The sequence below is a fragment of the Cupressus sempervirens genome, chromosome 7, assembly GCF_028749045.1.
Source record: "Cupressus sempervirens isolate cs-2001-9-10 chromosome 7, ASM2874904v1, whole genome shotgun sequence".
Classification (NCBI taxonomy): Eukaryota; Viridiplantae; Streptophyta; class Pinopsida; order Cupressales; family Cupressaceae; genus Cupressus; species Cupressus sempervirens.
The window spans coordinates 466576128-466594970 of NC_143124.1; positions in this window are offsets into that span (position 1 = coordinate 466576128).

Genomic DNA, 18843 nt, shown 5'->3' on the forward strand with positions numbered 1-18843 from the left:
GTGTCCACACAATGACTTAGTTACTCTTGACCTTGCCTAGTAGGGTCTTACAACCCGACCTAGCTCAATAAGGTCTAAAATTTCCTTAGACACTCGGTGATCCCTTTGCATCTTGAATGTTGATATGGAACTTTCCTTCTAGCTAATTGGAACTGATGTAGGATGTCTACTTCAAAATCATAGTTCCAGTTATCCTTGTGGGCAATCAAGTAGAAATGCTTGAGTCACCCAATTCTTGAGTGACATGTGCTTCATTGCTCAAAATTGCACTCTCAGAAGATTTGGGAATCCATTGTTGTCTCATCCGCTTTCTACTATTGTTAGCCTTGGCTTTCTTTTCATCTTCAATTCTTCTAGTGTTCATACATTTTTGGCAAGGTGTCCAAGTTTTGTATAAATAAAATATCTTCTAGTAGTGTCTCTTGTCCTCGTGTGATGTTTCACATAGTTTAATCTATTGTGTCCAAATTCTCCACAATAGTGACATCTGCACCATGTGTTGTAGTCCCAACCAAATATAGCTTTTACAATATGTTATGTTGGGTTCAATATCTTGGTTTTGCATTCAAAAGATTTGTGCCCATGCTTTTTTCATTTGTGATATTTTCCTTCAAATTTAGGTTTCTCTTTGCTTTCATTAGCTTTATTACCATGCTTATTGCAATTGTAGCATTTTCCATTGAATTTAGCTTTACCATTACTCCAACATTTTTTTGGTGTAAAAGTAGGTCTTTGATTCTTTTGAGCTCCTTGCTTGGATGATTCACCTTCTTTTTTATATCCAACTCTTGCTTTTCCTTTCTATCTGTATTGGGTTTGCTCATTTAATTGATTCATGCCTACTTGAGATTTCATCATCCTTTTATTGGTTTACTTTCCAGTGTTTAGATCATTTTACAATATTTAATTCTCTGATCTTAGATTCATGATTTCTTCATTTACATTAGTAAGTTGATCAATGAAGTCTTCCTGTTGAAGTGATAGATGTTGAATTTCATTTTTCTTTACTTCTATCTCTTCCTTTATCTTGTTTTTCTCTTCCATGAATTCACACAATCTTACTAAATGAATTTCTTGTTCTCTTTTCAACTTTCTCACTTCTTCTTGAAGTGTACCGGGTAAAAGCACAAACCTATGTCACCCTTTGTGATATCCTTAGGTGTTTCGGCTAAAAGGCTTTCGACTGAAACGGTTATGGCCGAACATACGCGGCAGTTTCGCGCACCTACGTGGCTTGTACCGTTCCAGCTAAAACCCGTTCGGCCGAAACCCCAAGCCGCAATAAAACTGTCGTAAACCTCTTGCAGCTATCATTATCACTGTTGCGGTTCCTAGATTTCTGGAGAGTGGGTGAAGTGTTTCGGCCATAACTGGTTAGTGGTTTTTTCCTCCCCATTTTTTAATAGTTTTTAAACGTATTTTTTGATTAATAGATGTTAATTGTACTTAAAGTAGTTGTTTTTGACCTATTTTGTGAGTGAAATACTTAAAATTGTTTATTTTTTAATATGTTTAAATTATTTTAGATTGTTTTAGAATGGTATTTAAATTAATTTGTTAGCAAAAATGTAGTTAAACATGAGATAAAAAAGTAGAAAAACATTAGTTAAAAGTGTAGAAAAACATTAGGTTAAAATATAAAAAAACATTAGGAAAAATATTAGGTTAAAATATAGAAAAACATTAGGTTAAAATGTCAAAAAAATTAGTTTAAAAATATAGAAAAACATGAGGTAAACATGTAGAAAAACATTAGTAAAAAATGTAGCAAACCTTTAGGGGACATTGTTCAGTTTCTAACATAACCTGATGGATCTAGAGGTGAAACAATAATATCTTATGGTGAAATTAATTTTGACATTAAATACACCTTCTAACATAACCCTATATTAACTACAATCATAACCCATACCACATTCTAACCATAACATAGGCCCTTTACTAACCGAATGAACCACACTTAGATATTGATGATTTTCATTTTAACAACTAGTTATTGTTAGGTAATAATGAGTCTTAGATTACCAAAAAACACATTAAGATCAGTTAAATGATATGTTTTTAGGTGCGTTATCCATACATCTATGTCTTAAGGGGACAGAGGAGTCGTAATAGGTCATATTATTTTTTATAGGTCCTAATAAGTCTTAATATGTATTATTAGGATATAATAGGTCTTATTAGGTAATGATGATTCTTACATTACCAAATGACACATAATGACCTCATGATACATTTCTAGGTATTTTTATCCATATATATGTTAAGGGGACCTAGGGACTCCTACTAGGTCATTACGTTTGTTATAGGTTCTAATAGGTATTCATATGTTTACTAGCACATAATAGGTATTGCCAGGTAATAATGAGTCTTACATTACCAAACAACACATTAAGATCACTTATGTTGCATTTTTCAGTACGTTATCCATACATATGTGTCTTAAGGGGACATAGCAGTCGTAATAGGTCATACTATTTTTTATAGGTTCTAATAAGTCTTAATATGTATTATTAGGATATAATAGGTCTTATTAGGTAATGATGATTCTTACATTACCAAATGACACATAACGACCTCTTATGATACATTTCTAGGAATTTTTATCCATATACATGTTAAGGGGACCTAGGGACTCCTACTAGGTCATTACATCTATTATAGGTTGTAATAGGTATTCATATGTTTACTAGCACATAATAGACTGACCTTACTATCAACCTTAATAAAACTATATCCCATTTACTTTATTAACATTCTTAACTCTAATTCAAACTACTAAATTAAGTCATGAGTTCTAAATTGTAAACTAACATTTGCTAACTAAACTCATTTACTTATCTAGTAACAATTTTTTCTATCCCTATGTCCTAACTCTCATCTACACTCCCCATAATCATCAAAGCATTTACATCAAAATCTAGATTTTAGTCAAGAATTTTTATTTTTTATTGCATTTATACATGTGTACACTTATTTATCATTTAATCAAGAAATTTTATTTTATTTTTATTGCATATACATGTACATGTACAAATATTTATTTTTCACATTTGCATGAGCACGTTACAATGTACATTAGATATGGTCTCTAAGATAATTTGTTTTAAAATACATATGTATGTTATATGATTGAATTTAGCACTATACATTTAATGTTGTGTATTTATATGTACATGTGTTTCAAATTAAATTTAACTTTTAATTATTTTAATTTAAATACACGTGTATGTTTATATTTGTATATATATGCATGTGCAGATCTCTAGATATTTATCACTCTTGTAGCTTCACATTCATATCCTCATATTTATTTTCATATATACATTATGGTATCTAGTTCTGGGGATCGTGCTTCTAGATCCTTAGGGGATGCCAGTGTTCGTGGTGGGGGTTAGAGTGCTGAGTCTGGTACAACACGTAGATCAACCTCCTCCACTCATGATAGACAACAGTTATTTAGAGATACAGTTGCGAGATTATCTCATGCTATGCAGGTTTTGGATACCTCACTTTCCTCTTCTACCACCCTCCCTAATAGGGAGAAGGTCACAGCGATGCGAGAGGAGTTATTTCATATGATTCAGACAATTGAATCATACAACCCTTTTGATGATATGAGCATTGAGACATTTTATTCTTCTTTATCTCACAGTGTCACTAGCACTGTGAAGTACACACAGATTGATACTGAGGTTTCCATTGACATGGTGAAATTCATGTTTCCATCTTATACAGATCGTCGCAGAGTCAGAGGCTACTCTGCGAGGAAGTGTACTAATCCACTCATCGTACCATTGATGTATCCTTGCTAGTTGGCTACTCATCATAGATGGCCACAGAAGGATGAGTTCCCTCTATATTTCTGCAAACAATTATTTGTAGAATTTCATTTACACTATGATGTTGACTATATAGATTATCCAGGGCATGTTGGGCAGGGTCAGGGGAGACTTTCGGACAGATTTAGACCTATGGACACTCTTGCACCCGTTAACAAATGGGCAATGGTGGGTCCAAACCTTTTGGTTATGCCGAGAGGTCCACAGATGGCTATTGCAGGTGAGAGTGTTCCTGATGACACAATTAGGACACAAATTTTTTTGAGCATCGCCACCGTCGCCACATAGTTACACGAGATTTCTTCTGATCGATGTGGTAGATATATGCTACGGTCTCGAGGTACCGCTCCCACAGTTGCATCATCTAGCACACCTGTTGATGATGATTATGGAGTTGCAGACATACCTTCTCCTGTAGACATTTCTGCAGTCTTAGAGGTGGATGCATTGCATCGTTTGGCATCATATTTAGCATCTGATCTTTTAGATGCATATCGAGCATTATCTACTCTCTCAGGGATTCCACTTCATGACATGAGCTCTCAGATTAGACATATTTTGTCACGTACAACAGTCCCAGAGGATTCACAGAGGCAGGAGGACATTCCTGCACCTTCTATTGCTCCTACTGCTACACAGGCCTAGGCTACAACACTAACCCCAGCTACTCAGGACCCTACAACAACCCCCCTACTTAGGATCTCAGTGCCATAGAGCCTAGTCTATTTACTTCCATGCTTTCATATCAGGGCCACACAATTGACTTGGATGCTGGTACTATTTTTTCATTACATGATTCAGATATCAGTCAAATCGGCAGAGCATTACATAATGCTACGATAAATATCTCTATATGTTTAGATTTATTTTTATTATAGTAAATAATATGTCTATATGTTTAAATTAATGTATATGTGTGTGTTTTTGTATGTGTTATAGAGTTTGAGTGATAGTATGTTACGTTTTGCTGATCTGCAGACACTGACAGATCCTACACATCGCGAGTCCCAGGTATGTTACAATATATATATATATATATATATATATATATATATATATATATATATATATATATATATATATATATATATATATATATATATATATATATATATATATATATTTGATTTATATACATGTAGATCTTGATATAATTTGTTTGTACACATAATTAAATGGTTCGAGTTATCATTTGACACAGGGTTCAGATGCAGCTGATAGACCCTTTTGGGGAGAAGGCCTAGGATCAAGGAGGGAGATGTAGCTGATTAGATCATATGTGGCCTTTTATTTTATTACACACATGTTATGTCTAGATACATATTTATATGGATAGTTTGATGTTTTATATGTTATTTCCATATGCATACATTTTATATCCAGACACTTTGATGTCTTATATGTTATTTTCAGATACATGGTTTATATGGACACTTTGATGTTTTATATGTTATTTCTAGATACGTGTTTATATCATGGACACTAAATGATGTTTTATATGTTATTTTCAGATACATGTTTATATGGAGATTTTGATGTTTTATATATGTTATTTCTAGACATTTGATACATGATCTATTGTTATACATTTGATATGGGTACATTATATTCTCCAAATATATGCACATGTATGTTATTGATCTTTTAATGTACACGTCTATTTTATTGATCTTTTGATGTCTTCATCTTTTATGTAACTTATGTATGTGTTATGCACATGTTTCTATATGTTATTTATGTTTTCAATATTCAAGTTTGCATGTATATGTATAGTTATTCATCTTAATGCCTTAATCTAAGTGTAATTAACTATATAATTTTAATGGTTGATGTACATAAGAATATAACATATACATGTATATAAGAACATATAAAGACTATGATCACCTAGAAAGAATGCATGAACTATAACATTTAATTAATAAAAGTTAATACACATATGCATATGTTTTCAATATTCATGTTTATACATACATGTTATTGTTTTTAATGCCTTAATTTAAGTTTAATTAACTATACTTAATGACATGTCTTAATATAAGTATAATTAAGTTCTATATATTTAATCTAAGTATAATTAACTATATTTAATGACATGTCTTAATTAACTATATTTAGTCTAATTATATTTAATGTAGATCATGTATTGACTATATTTAATGACATGCCTTAATTAACTATAATTAACTATATTTAATCTAATTATATTTAATGTCTTAATAATTAACTCTATTTAATGACTTAATTAACTCTATTTAATGACATGTCTCAATTAACTATATTTAATCTAACTATAATCAACTATATTTAATGACATACATTCTTAATTAACTATAATTAACAACATTTAATTAATAAAATATAATGTATGTAATATGTAACATAGTTCATATAACATATACATGTAAGAACATAAAAAGAGTATGACCTAAAGAATGCATGTTACAACATTTAATTAGTAAAAGTTAATACAGGCAAGAACATAACGATTATATACAAACATAAAGAATGTATCATATAAGAACATATAAAGATTATATGTACACAAATACATAACAACATTAACAATCATATGTAAGAAAACATAAATAATGTACATATAAATACATACAAATACTAAAGGGGTTGTCTTAAGAGGAGGTCCTAAGAGACCTGGTCTTAAATGAGATATCCATGTCGAATTTAAATAAAAATAACAATACATGTCTAATTTTGCATATCCAAGATAAATGATCCAATGTACACAAATTTATAAAACAAATATCCTGTCAATATTAAATATGAAAGTATAAGAGCTATACATGCATAACTCAACTAGAGCTCCACAATAAGTACATAGGTACACTAGAGCTCCACAAACAATGTATTGTTAGGATCCTCTCTACTTTTTATTATCTCTAAAAGTTTTTCATGTTCTTCAATATGCAATTTCCACGACGTCCTTTTCTTTGCACTGCTTCAAATTGTAATTTGGTTGCTATAACATGGTTACTATAGTGTAAAACCTTTTCTCCACGCTTGTATTCAATAAATTCAATACCACTATCAATTACCCTTGTTTGTTGATAATATGTTCCTTCAATAACAATTGATCCAATTGGATATGACTGTTCATCAGCATCTATAGTTCCTTCTAGCAACTTGTGTTTTGCTTTTGTGCATCTTAAAAGACAATAGTCCACATTTCCCGCATTATCTGGTAAGGCTTGAACTGCAAAAATATCTCCTGCATGTATATAAAAAGATAAATATAAATTAATTTTAAAACAAATATACATGTATATTAATTTATTATATGTATATATGCACACAAACCTGCCATAACTAAATCAGAAATGCGCTCATAATCAGCTAAATATACAGGATCATGAATGTCAATGTCAATGTCAACATCTTCAAAAGGAGGCTTTCTAACTATCTCCTTCAAATCCCAACGTGAAACATATCCATTCCCAATATTTTCACAGCACTCACTAGATTGTCCTTAATGCAGTCATCACAAAAACATGTTTTCTCTCTTACTTTAATTACTGGAGGTTTATGGTTTCCTGTAGTCATCACTTGATGTAAACTTCTAATTCCAGGAATCGTTTGACAATTGTAAGGATTAGATCAATCTATATCTGTTACAAATACAAAAAATAATTGTCATATTTCAAAATAAATATTTAATTAAAAACTCAACTTGATTTGAAAAATAAAGTAAAAATAAATATAACTTAGTTCACCTTTCACCTCCCAAAAGTAATGCTTATTGTATTCAGTATCTCGAGTAGTAAAATGAACTTTGCACCATTCAACAATTTGATTTGCGCTCTCTATCATATTCCCTGTATGTACATACAATATGCATGTATATATAAAATTTAAAATATATGCTACTAGAGTACTAAACACGCACATTTTAAAAATGCATATATTTACCTGCAAGTTCATGTTGTCGAAGCGCACATTTTATACATGCTCCTACTCCATCATGCTCCCCTTTTCCATGTCCACTTTCAAAGAAATTTCATAAAAACCTAACATTGGTTCTAGCATGTTGCATTGCTAACCAATTAAATGCTTTTGCAAATTTGAAATGTCCTGTGAACATGAAACATGATAAGTATCTACAATTATCCGTGTACATATATCAAATAGAAATAGACATGTCCAAATAAATATAAGTGAAAATAAAGTTAAATAAATGTGTAACTATTTCATGTATACTAACCTGTACATCCATCATACCAAATCTAGTGCTCTGAAACATTTATTCCACAATTTCTAAGATCTTCAGAGAACATTGCAAAATAATGAGCCACATAACTCCTGTCATGAACTCTATCATCACTAATGTAGAAATGAACCTCTTTGATGATGATGCATTCATTTTCATCGAATCTTTCTATCTGATCCACCTCAAATTGTGCATGTCTATAGGTCACTTGCACAAATATTGCAACTTGTTCAGAATGATAATATTGGCTTTGGAGCTTTGTATGAGGTGCAAATGTATAATTCTCAGAAAAATCTACAATTGAAAGTATACGACCACGTGGAAAACAATTTTTGGAATCATGAAACTGTTTAGCTTGCCATCGTGCACCATGAAAATGTTGGATATGTGGATATATCAATGGACGGAACTTGGCCATGAACTCATCATAATGCAATTCACTCTCCTTCAATACAATTTTTCTGGATTCATCTCCTCTATTATTTTGGTATGTCTCATATTCATATCTCATCCATGAAACTGGTGTGGATTCATTAATATTCTCAACTTTCATAATTTCAGAAAATTTGTGTAAATCTACACAATCTTCACACTGATTTTTGATGCATTGCACTTTGAATTCATCTGAATCTTCTAATTTATCACATAATATGGACCTCACAAATTGTGTTGTACTGCTAGGGATGACCAAATTAGGATCAAGTACTACCATAACTTTTTTAAATGATTGCAAGTGTAGACCAAATTCAACATGATTTCTACAACAAGAAGTTTCACACATCTTATTTATGCGTACAAAGGAAGGACGTAAACTCTCAAACATTCTCTGACATATTTTGACATTTGAAAATTCTTGTTTGAATGCTTCAAAAAGTTCACTTTGAGTTATATCTATGAAATGTTTTGGATGTTCAATTTTGGCCCCTGTTTCTTGATCTTTAATTTGTATAGTATCATGCCTGTTGGAAGAAACATGAGAATGTGTGGTCCAAAATTTAATAACTTGTCTTTTTACTTCTTTAGAAATCTTGTCTTTTCGAGGAACTCTACAAATATTCACCCAGTTATTCTCAATGTTATCATCTAGCATATTTCTCCTCTTGATGTATCTCTAGATAGTTCTTCTAGATATATGTAGTACATCAGAGATTGCACGTACCTGTTTTCTATGTGTCAATTTTCTATTAGATATAGTAGTCATCAATGCTCTACGTGCATTACTCAAATCACCTCCTCGAGTTGTGTTGTCAATTTTGTTATAAGCATTTTTCAAGTTTTCAACTATTGTTTTATTAATATTATGGGCATGGCTTTTCCTATTATCAACACCCAACAACTCTAAAACAGGTCTCATATCTTTTCTCCTAAATAACTTGACAAATAATTGTGCATGTCCAAATATACTTTTATCGTTGAAATATTCATCCCACATGTTCTGACAATGCTTTCTGATAGTGTTATCATTTATCATATCTTTAGATGGAATTTGGTTTAAAAGTAGTTCTTCATCCAAATCCATCAAATTTTTTATGCTTTCTAATTTTTCTCTATCAATAGAACTGCCAATTTCTTCCTCTTCATTACTTTCATTTTCTTCATGAATCTCATCATGTTCAGGAATTTCAGTAGGTTGGTTTTGATCATGTTTTGTATAGCCTTTCATTTTGTTATCTCTTTTTCGATCATATTTCCTTGATCTTTTCCTTTTACTACCCATTGAATATTTCAATCTATAGAAAGAAAAATAAATAAATTTAGATTTCACTAAATATTAGCTAATGGTTCAATATATAATACATAAAAATAAAAATAATTAGACGAGAAAAGCACCTTCAAAATATTTGATCCTTTGCAATATTGATTAAATCCGTAGAACAGTTGTTGAAAATTGCTTCAAAATTAATTGTCTTTTGAAAACCCTCTTCCAATTTTTGTTGTCCCTGTATATTTAATTTTTTTAGAAAGAAAAAACAATTTTTTAAAAGATCAAATAGTGACATTAACCGTTGGTGGTTTATTCTGTCGACAAGAGTTTCGGCCGGAACTGTTTCGGCCGAAACAGTTACGGCCGAAACAGTCTATGTGGCAACCGAACAAGCAAAAATCAGAACTTCTGTAAACATCTCACTTTGAAGGCCAATTTGACCTACTAAATTGAAGTTTTTTTTAAAACTAAAAATATACTTTTGTAGTTCTCGGAGTCACGATTATGATCATATATTTTTTAAAAATTTTGATTATGAATAATATGTTATAATTTGAAAATATTACAAGTAGGTATCTTAAGATTCAAGAAGATGTCTATTCAAAAATAAGAAAAAAATAGTAAATCATGTTAAAAAATTAATTTTTTTTATGCTGCACTAGAGGAGAGAGTCTTCTTCAAGAATATGTAATTCTTTAAAAAAAATATGTAGATTTGATGGAAAAAGTTTGACGGGAGAAAAAAACTGTCAATTTATGATAACTTTGACTTTGACCAATTATAACTTCAAAAATATTAGTCGAATTTCAATTTTTCTTTTTTGGTGCACTAGGTATACATGTTAACACTAACATATTCCAAAATCAAACCAAAATATGAACATTTGCATATATTTGTTTGACGGGAAAAAAACTCTATATTTTTAGTATTTTTAAAAAATTAAAAAATACACTTAAAAAATTTAAAAATAAATAAAAATTTCACTCAATTTAAAAAAAAAAAATTATAGACATAAACTTTATCCAATTTTACACATTTCATTAGTTTACATCATCTTCAAATTCTAAGCACAAATGCCACTTTTATTTCGTTAAAGTTGAAGACTTTAAATTCTGATATCACTTCTCCTTTATAAAAGGTGACATAGGTTTGTGCTTTTACCCTACCATTATTTTCTAATAATTCTTTGATCACTTCATTAGCTTAATCTGAATTACTTTCTAAATGGACATTTTCAATTCTTTCTTCAGTGTAGAGTTTTTCATTCATCTGTACTACAAGATCTTTTCTTCTTTTTAGGGGTTAAGAGAGTTGTTGCTTTGCTTTCTTAAGTTGCCCAATAGCCAATTCCAAATCTAGCTTTTCATTGTCAATAGCCTTATCAAGTTTGAATACATCCATTGCCTCTTATCTTTGCTCAAGTTGTTAAATGTCTTCTTTGAGAATCACAAAGCTTTGATACCAATTGTTGGAAATATAAGATAGGCTAGGTTACTAAGAGGGGAGGGGTGAATCAGTAACCAATAAAACTTAATCTTAATTTACTAATTAATCCTTCATATTTATTATGATCTAATTGCATGTATGAAAAGCTAAAAGCATTAAAAAATTCATAACACTTTGACACACAATATGGTAACCTAGAAACCTTCCAAGTAGAAAGTAAAATTGGGGTGGGGATGATATCCAAAAGCTTGAGTATTGTAGTATAAATTTGGTCTGTTAGGGCTTACAATGATCACCTTTGATGATCTTCCCTATTAGGAGCAATAAGGACTACTAGGTCAACCTTGCAAAAGGATTTACAAACATACAGTGAAGTATGTCCTCGGTAAAGAGATTTACAAAAGACTGTTAAGTCTACCTTGTGAAAGGATTTAACTATTCCACCTGATAGGATGAACTAGTGGCTGATCTCTGATTTGCAACTTTGATTTATTGAATGAGATTCCTTTGGAGTGTAATGATCACCTTGTTGTGATATATAAATCTTTGCTACTCCTTATACTACTTGTAGCCTTATTACTTTACACTTCTACTCTTATACATATCTTTCTATATTCATATGTTCTTATTTGGATGTGATACAATACATCACATATACGCCAATCCAATTTACAATTCATCAAAATCAGCTACAACACAAGTTTCACCAAAATAAACAAAGTCTCCTCTAAATGTGACTTGGGTCGTATTGCCTACTATTGATTGACTACAACTGACTGTGGTAAAGATGTAGGTTCCTACTCATAGTACACAAACTTTCTATAGTATTCAGGTTCCTTGTTGCTTTTTTCTTTACTTCTTTCTGCAAAATCATCAATCTTCACATGTGCACTTTCAATGACTTTGTGAGTAGCAAGATTCAAACATTTGCATGCCTTGGTTTTATTAGAGCACCCTAGGAATATACCGTCCTCACTTTTTGCATCAAGATTTCCTTTTCTCACATCTTTTAAGATTAACATTTGCTTCCAAATACTCTTAAATAACAAACATCAGGCTTGTATCCATACCATAATTCATAAGGTGTTTTGTTTGTACCTTTCTTTAGTTAAACTTGGTTTAGTGTATGAATTGCTATGCTGATAACTTCTCTCCAGTATTTTGGTGCAACATTTTTCTAAGTCATTAGTTTTTTTGCACATTCCATGATGGATTTGTTTCTTCTTTCTGCTATTCCATTATGCTACGGAGCTCTAGATGTTGATACCTATCTTTTGATTCCTCTTTCATTTTAGAACTCATTGAATTCATTTGAGATGAATTCACCTCCTCTATATGATCTCAGGAATTTTAGATTATTCCCTATTTCTTTCTCAACTCTAGCCAAATATCATTTGAACTTTTGAAAAGCATCAGATTTATCTTTCAAAAATATTATAGTCATCATTCTAGAATAATTATCAACAAATAGAATGAAGTATATGTCTCCATAGTAGCTTTCTATATCTATTGGCCCACACAGATTTGTATGAACTAGTTCTAAAAATTCTTCAAAATTGTAGGACTTACATGTGAAACTTCTTTTACTCATCTTTCCAATTTGACATTGTTTTCACATGCCCATCTCAAGTTTCTTCAGATAAGGTATGCCTCTTACTCTTTTGCTCTTGCCTATGGTAACTAGGTTATCAAAGTTAACATGATACATCATTTTATGGCATAGCCAACTTTATTCTATTTGAGCTAGCAAACATGAACTTTTAGCGAGATCTAGGTAAAATAAGTTACCTTTTGTCTTATTACTAATTCTAACTAGATTTCCTTTTCCATCCAAGAATTTAGCTTTGCCATTCATGAATTCAACCTTGTACCCTATTGTATTTAGTTCTGCTACACTAAGTAGATTATGTCTTAAGCCTTCAACCCAATAGGCATTTTCACATTTCATACCTTCAGTTAATGCTATGATTCCTTTTTCTTTTACATAACATGGCTCATTATTTCCAAATCTGACACTTCCACCATCATAGTGTTCGAAATGTTCAAACATAGTTTTGTCACTAGTCATGTGATAAGAACAACCACTATCTGTGATCCATGTATCATTTTTGCTAACATGAGAGATAAGTGCCATCTTTTCAGTTTTCTCATTATCAAACTCATTCTTAACAACAATATAGACTACTTCTTCATCATCAATATCACTATTAGAATCTTTAGCAATGTAACAAGTTTTCTTACCTTTGTCTTTGTAGTCCTTGTAGCTTTTGAAGTCTTTCTTTCCTTTAAACCTTTTATTTATTTTCTCTTCTTTATCCTCTTTATTTGGACATCTTGTAGCAATATGACCAACCTCTTCACATGAGAAACAAATTAATGGAGTTTTAATTCTGAATTTTTCTTTCCCTTTTGCTACTCTTTTTGCTAGTAGGGCTTCAATGACTCCAAGGTCTTCATCTGATTCTTCTTCTTCTTCATTGTCAACCTATTTGCCTTTTGAGTTTCCTCCTTTTTTGCCAAGAGTTAGTTTGGCTTTGAATACATATTCAAGGTTGCTAGAGGTAGGAACATAGTTATCAAAGTTATCCAATTCAAAAGCAATCAATCTTCCCACAAGTGCATCTAAGGTTATATCATTTGCAGGATTACATCTCATTTCTTCAATTATAGAAGCTCTAATTGCATAAGTAGGAAGAAGTTTTCTTAGTACCTCAATGACTACTATTTCATCATCAATTTTCCCTCTTGTAGCTTTGACTACACTCACACTTTCTTTGATTCTTTCACTATATTGAAAATTGTTCTCACCTTTTTTCATTTTCATTCCATCAAACTTGCCTCTTAAACTTTATGCCTTGGCTCTTTGCACATTTTTTTCACCTCCATTGACCTTCTACAACTTTTCCCACATATCAAATGCAGTAGGACAATATTTGACCTCATCAAATTCATAATAGTTTAGAGAGGATGCAATATCAATCATCATTATATTGTGTTCATTTGCTTCTTTCATCTATTCTATAGTCATAGGTTTAGGTGGTAGCACATATATATTTCCAAGTAGAACAAACCAATATCATTGATGCTTGATAGATGCAACTTCATCAATTCTTGTCATGCTGAAAAGTTGTCTCTATAAGTTTAGGAATCTCCCTTTTAGCTTAGGTCCTTGAAACCTTTCCTGCAAGCACCAAACACTCTGATACCAATTGTTGGAAATATAAAAGTGTAATTGAGAGGGGAGGGGTGAATCAGTTACCACAAAAATAATTCCTTGTCCCTTAGATGTCAATACAAACTTTCATTGATCATGCAATACTGCCCACTTTGGTTAACAATAGAATATCAATGATACTTGGTTGACAAAGCAACCTTATCGTTGCTAATCTATTTTAACCTTTAGTAACTTAGTTGCAAAAACATAAAGCATAAGAAAATAATATGGACACAAATGACACCAAGATTTAACGTGGAAACCCAATTTGGGAAAAACCACATTGCAACTAGTCACAATATTTTTCACTCTTCTAGAGTGAGACCTGCTAGGATCCAACCCTATTAAAGGTGTTAGATGATTCAGATCACCCTATTAGGAGTAACCTTGTTAGAGGTCTTCAAAAACTTCAATCTCGAAATGTCACCTTGTTAGAGGATTTACAATATGACTATTAAGTCAACTCTATTAAGAGATTTATTTATTGCTACAATGGTTAGAAGGTAACAACTATTTGACCTAATTTATGAAGGAACTTCCTTTGTAGATTCAAATCTTTATTTTGGTTTGATCTCTAGATCCTTCTTGGTCAGATGTTCTTTGCAACTTATCTTTCACACTTTCATGCTCTACCTTTGCTCACATATCCATCTTTTATTTCATATCCCACTTGTTCATTTTATCCTCACAACTTGACCTTTCTTATATATCATAAGATTGGACAAGTCGGCTTGAGTTCCCTTCCAGATAATCAATAAATATCGAAATAGTTGGCCTCAATTAACTAATTATTAGACAAATGCATTCTGCTATCACTTGGTCAATACTGAGATTGAATGCTCGGTTAATACTGAAAGTCCTTTGATACCTGACCACTCAATTAATACTATAGGTAGGATATCCTTCATTAACCAATTGCTTGATTAATACTAAAAAGTCTTCTTTACCCAACTGCTCGATTAATACTAAGATATACAAGATTAATATTGCAAACTCTACATTGCTTGGTTAATAGTGACATTTGTGTAACATAAATGACAATACACAATTGAAGAATTATTTTCAATAAATACCAACTTACTAAAATTAGCAAGTTCCCACAAGAAGCAACTCTGTACAGGAATAACCCTTATTAAAAACACAAAAACTAGAAATAGAAATATTTTTGGGTGACGCAATATTTCCCTTACACCCAAGATGCTCCTGCATCTAACACCAAGGGTAATTTGAGAAGTGACCATATCACATCTCAGGTAGTCAAAGGAAAACCAAGATGGTCAACCTCCTCTTGTGCTAACCATAATGCATCCTCCACTAGCTTCCCTTTCCATTTGATTAGATACTCATATATTATGTTCCTCATGCTTCTTCCCACATGACTATCCAATATCTTCTTGATCTCTCGTGTAGCCGAAGTAGATGTTGGAATACTCCACTGTGCTTTTGCAACTTCATCTCCACCACCTCCCTCATAATATTTAGTCAACTATGAAATTTTAAACACTAGTGAAATATTTATTTTAGCATGCAACTCTACATCATAGGCATTTATAGAATCATGCCTTTTCACTATCTTGCATGGTCCAAACTTCTTCATTTTTAACTTATTATATGTACCCACTAGAAATCTCTCCTTCTTGAAATGAACCATGACTTCATCTCTAATCTAAAATTCCTTATACCTTCTTTTCACATCAGCCTTAGCCTTATAGTGTGTATGCATCTTTGTAATGTGCTTCCTCACTTCTTCATGGGTATTCTTCAAATGTTCAACAAAATCTTCTACTTTAGCACTACTTATTTCTCATTTATCCAAGTGCCTCAATTCAGAAGCATTTCTAGTACTACTCTCATATACAATCTAGAATGGTGATTTATCAATACTCCTATTGATAGAATTATTATATGCAAATTTTTCTTGTGGTAAAATTTGATCCCAACCTTTTGGTTTATCTCCAAATAAGCATCATAACAAATTCTCCAAACTTCGGTTTGTAAGGAAACTTGCAAAGAAAAATATAACTATTTCCACATAACCCATAATAGATCTAAAATAAATATGCAATTGAAATCCACATGCAAGAGAATATACAACATACCCACAAAAATTGTGACACAAGAAATAACCTAAGAAACCCTCATTGAGGGAAAAAACTCAGCCTCCAAAAGCATCCATCACCATGTATTATACAACAAAAATACCATTGCAATACAACCATGGAAGCCTTCAAAGCCATAGCCATAGCCGAGCAATGTATGTGAATAAGCATGAATCTGCACATCCCATGCCATGCTTCCAACCTTCACAAATGTTCCCTTGGTTAACCTATCAAGCCTTGTTCCACTCAACTCTTTCCCTTTTTTTCCTTCTGCCTTGTCACACCAACAACTACCCTTGTGGATGCTTATATAGTAGCAAGTCCCACAAAACCACCAAGTGGTATTACATAAACCATGTGCTACCTAACCCATTGACTCCACATTTAATATTGGAAATTTAATTCTTTTCCCCAATATTAAATAATTACATGAAGTGTTATCACAATGTTATAATACAACTTATCAAGTATATCTTTTGGGAATCTTTACATGTTGTACATCCATCTAGGTGTAACATTACATAATAAAATAAAATAAAATAATATAATAATATTATGTAATGTGTGCAACACCCATTATCTCAACAATCTTCCACTTGTTGTATACATTGCATAGGATCAATCTGTAGCCACATAAATGTACAAGGGAACAATCCCTCCTAGCACATCCACCATCATGGATCAAAGTGGACCATGTGATCTACCCTGACACCCACAAAAAACATAAAAGTATCCAACTTCTCAAACATGAATGAAGCCACCTCCTATTATGCTACTGCCACCAAACATATATAGAAGCCATCTAAAGAGAAAGCCACCCAACTTGTCGCATTAGAAGATCATTAAATCCTGTACCAATTGAAATTCCAAGCACAAAAACTTGATCCAAAGGTAATAAAATGTATTTGTAGTTGTAAAAATATCCATAGCTAAAATAATACCCACAACAAGTGCCAAACACATCTAACTATCCATGCCTCCAAAGGTATACCAACTCAATCTCAAATCATCAACATATCCAATCTGTAACCTGCAATCACAAACTTCAAGAGTAATACCTGCCACATATATACCAAGAAGCTCCCACTGCAAAAGATAATGTTAAATCTGTAACCAATCCACTCACAACATCTCAAAGAAGTGAATCCATGTAGTCTCAAGGACATCCACAACACATAAACCAATAACCTGCAAGAACAACTCTCATAAGTATCCAATGCTCTCCCAAGTTCTCCACATCCAACAAAGAAAAGAGATAAAGGAACAACCATGTCATCTCTCACATGACATACATGAGCACAAACCAGTGATCACAATCTCTAACTAATCTCAAATCCAATGTAAGTGAAAACTGAATGTCGAGTAAGATAACCAAGACCAAAGAGAAACCATGCAAATCATAACTTGTATCATGTCCTTTTATACACACCTCTAGATGTAAACTATAAAAGTATGATCTCCTCCATAAAACCCCAAAAGAAGCCACAACAATAGCCTAACCATACCATATAACTAATCATGGATGTAAGCCTCTCACAAGAAGATCAAACTCATAAACCATTCCTAAACCAAGAAATATACCCAACATAAAACTATCTCCCAAACTCAACCAACATAACAACATATGCAAATGGAGATAACCAATGCTAAACCATCTCTCAAATGAACCCTTCAGAACCAACTCATGTACCATAGCTCAAGATCCATATCCATGAAAGATAAACATAAACATAATGCACCTAAGAGAAACAATGGGCTATACCTCTCAAGTAGAAAATCACAGAGTAGACCAAGAGTGGGGAATGAGAATGCTCATCAAGATATCCAAGTCTCCAACCAAGACTCATCTAAGAACAATCTTTCTCAAGTCCATATCAGGTGAATGGCCCTTAGATTTCTTGCTGAAACCATCAATTGTCCCAACAAAGACAAGAGAAATCAACATCACTACCATCTCTAAGTATCCATGAGCACCTGTAACCAATCAATTCATGCCAACTCCAAATAAAATATAGCAATATCATGAAGTATCCAAATTATGATCATTGTACTCAATACCAAGAAACTAAACCAAGGTCAATGTCAAAGTTCCAACCATAGCCTTAGGAACATAAACATGACAACATTATCTAACCATCTCAAACTAAGAGATAACATGCTTCATATGAATACATTATAACATGTCAAAAAACTCTAAACACGTATCAAGAAAATACCATGACATAAAAATGAAACCATCCTCACACCAAGGATAACATCCCAAATGAAAGCTTAAACCACACATTTACCAAGAACCTTGTGAGTCCTCAAGATGC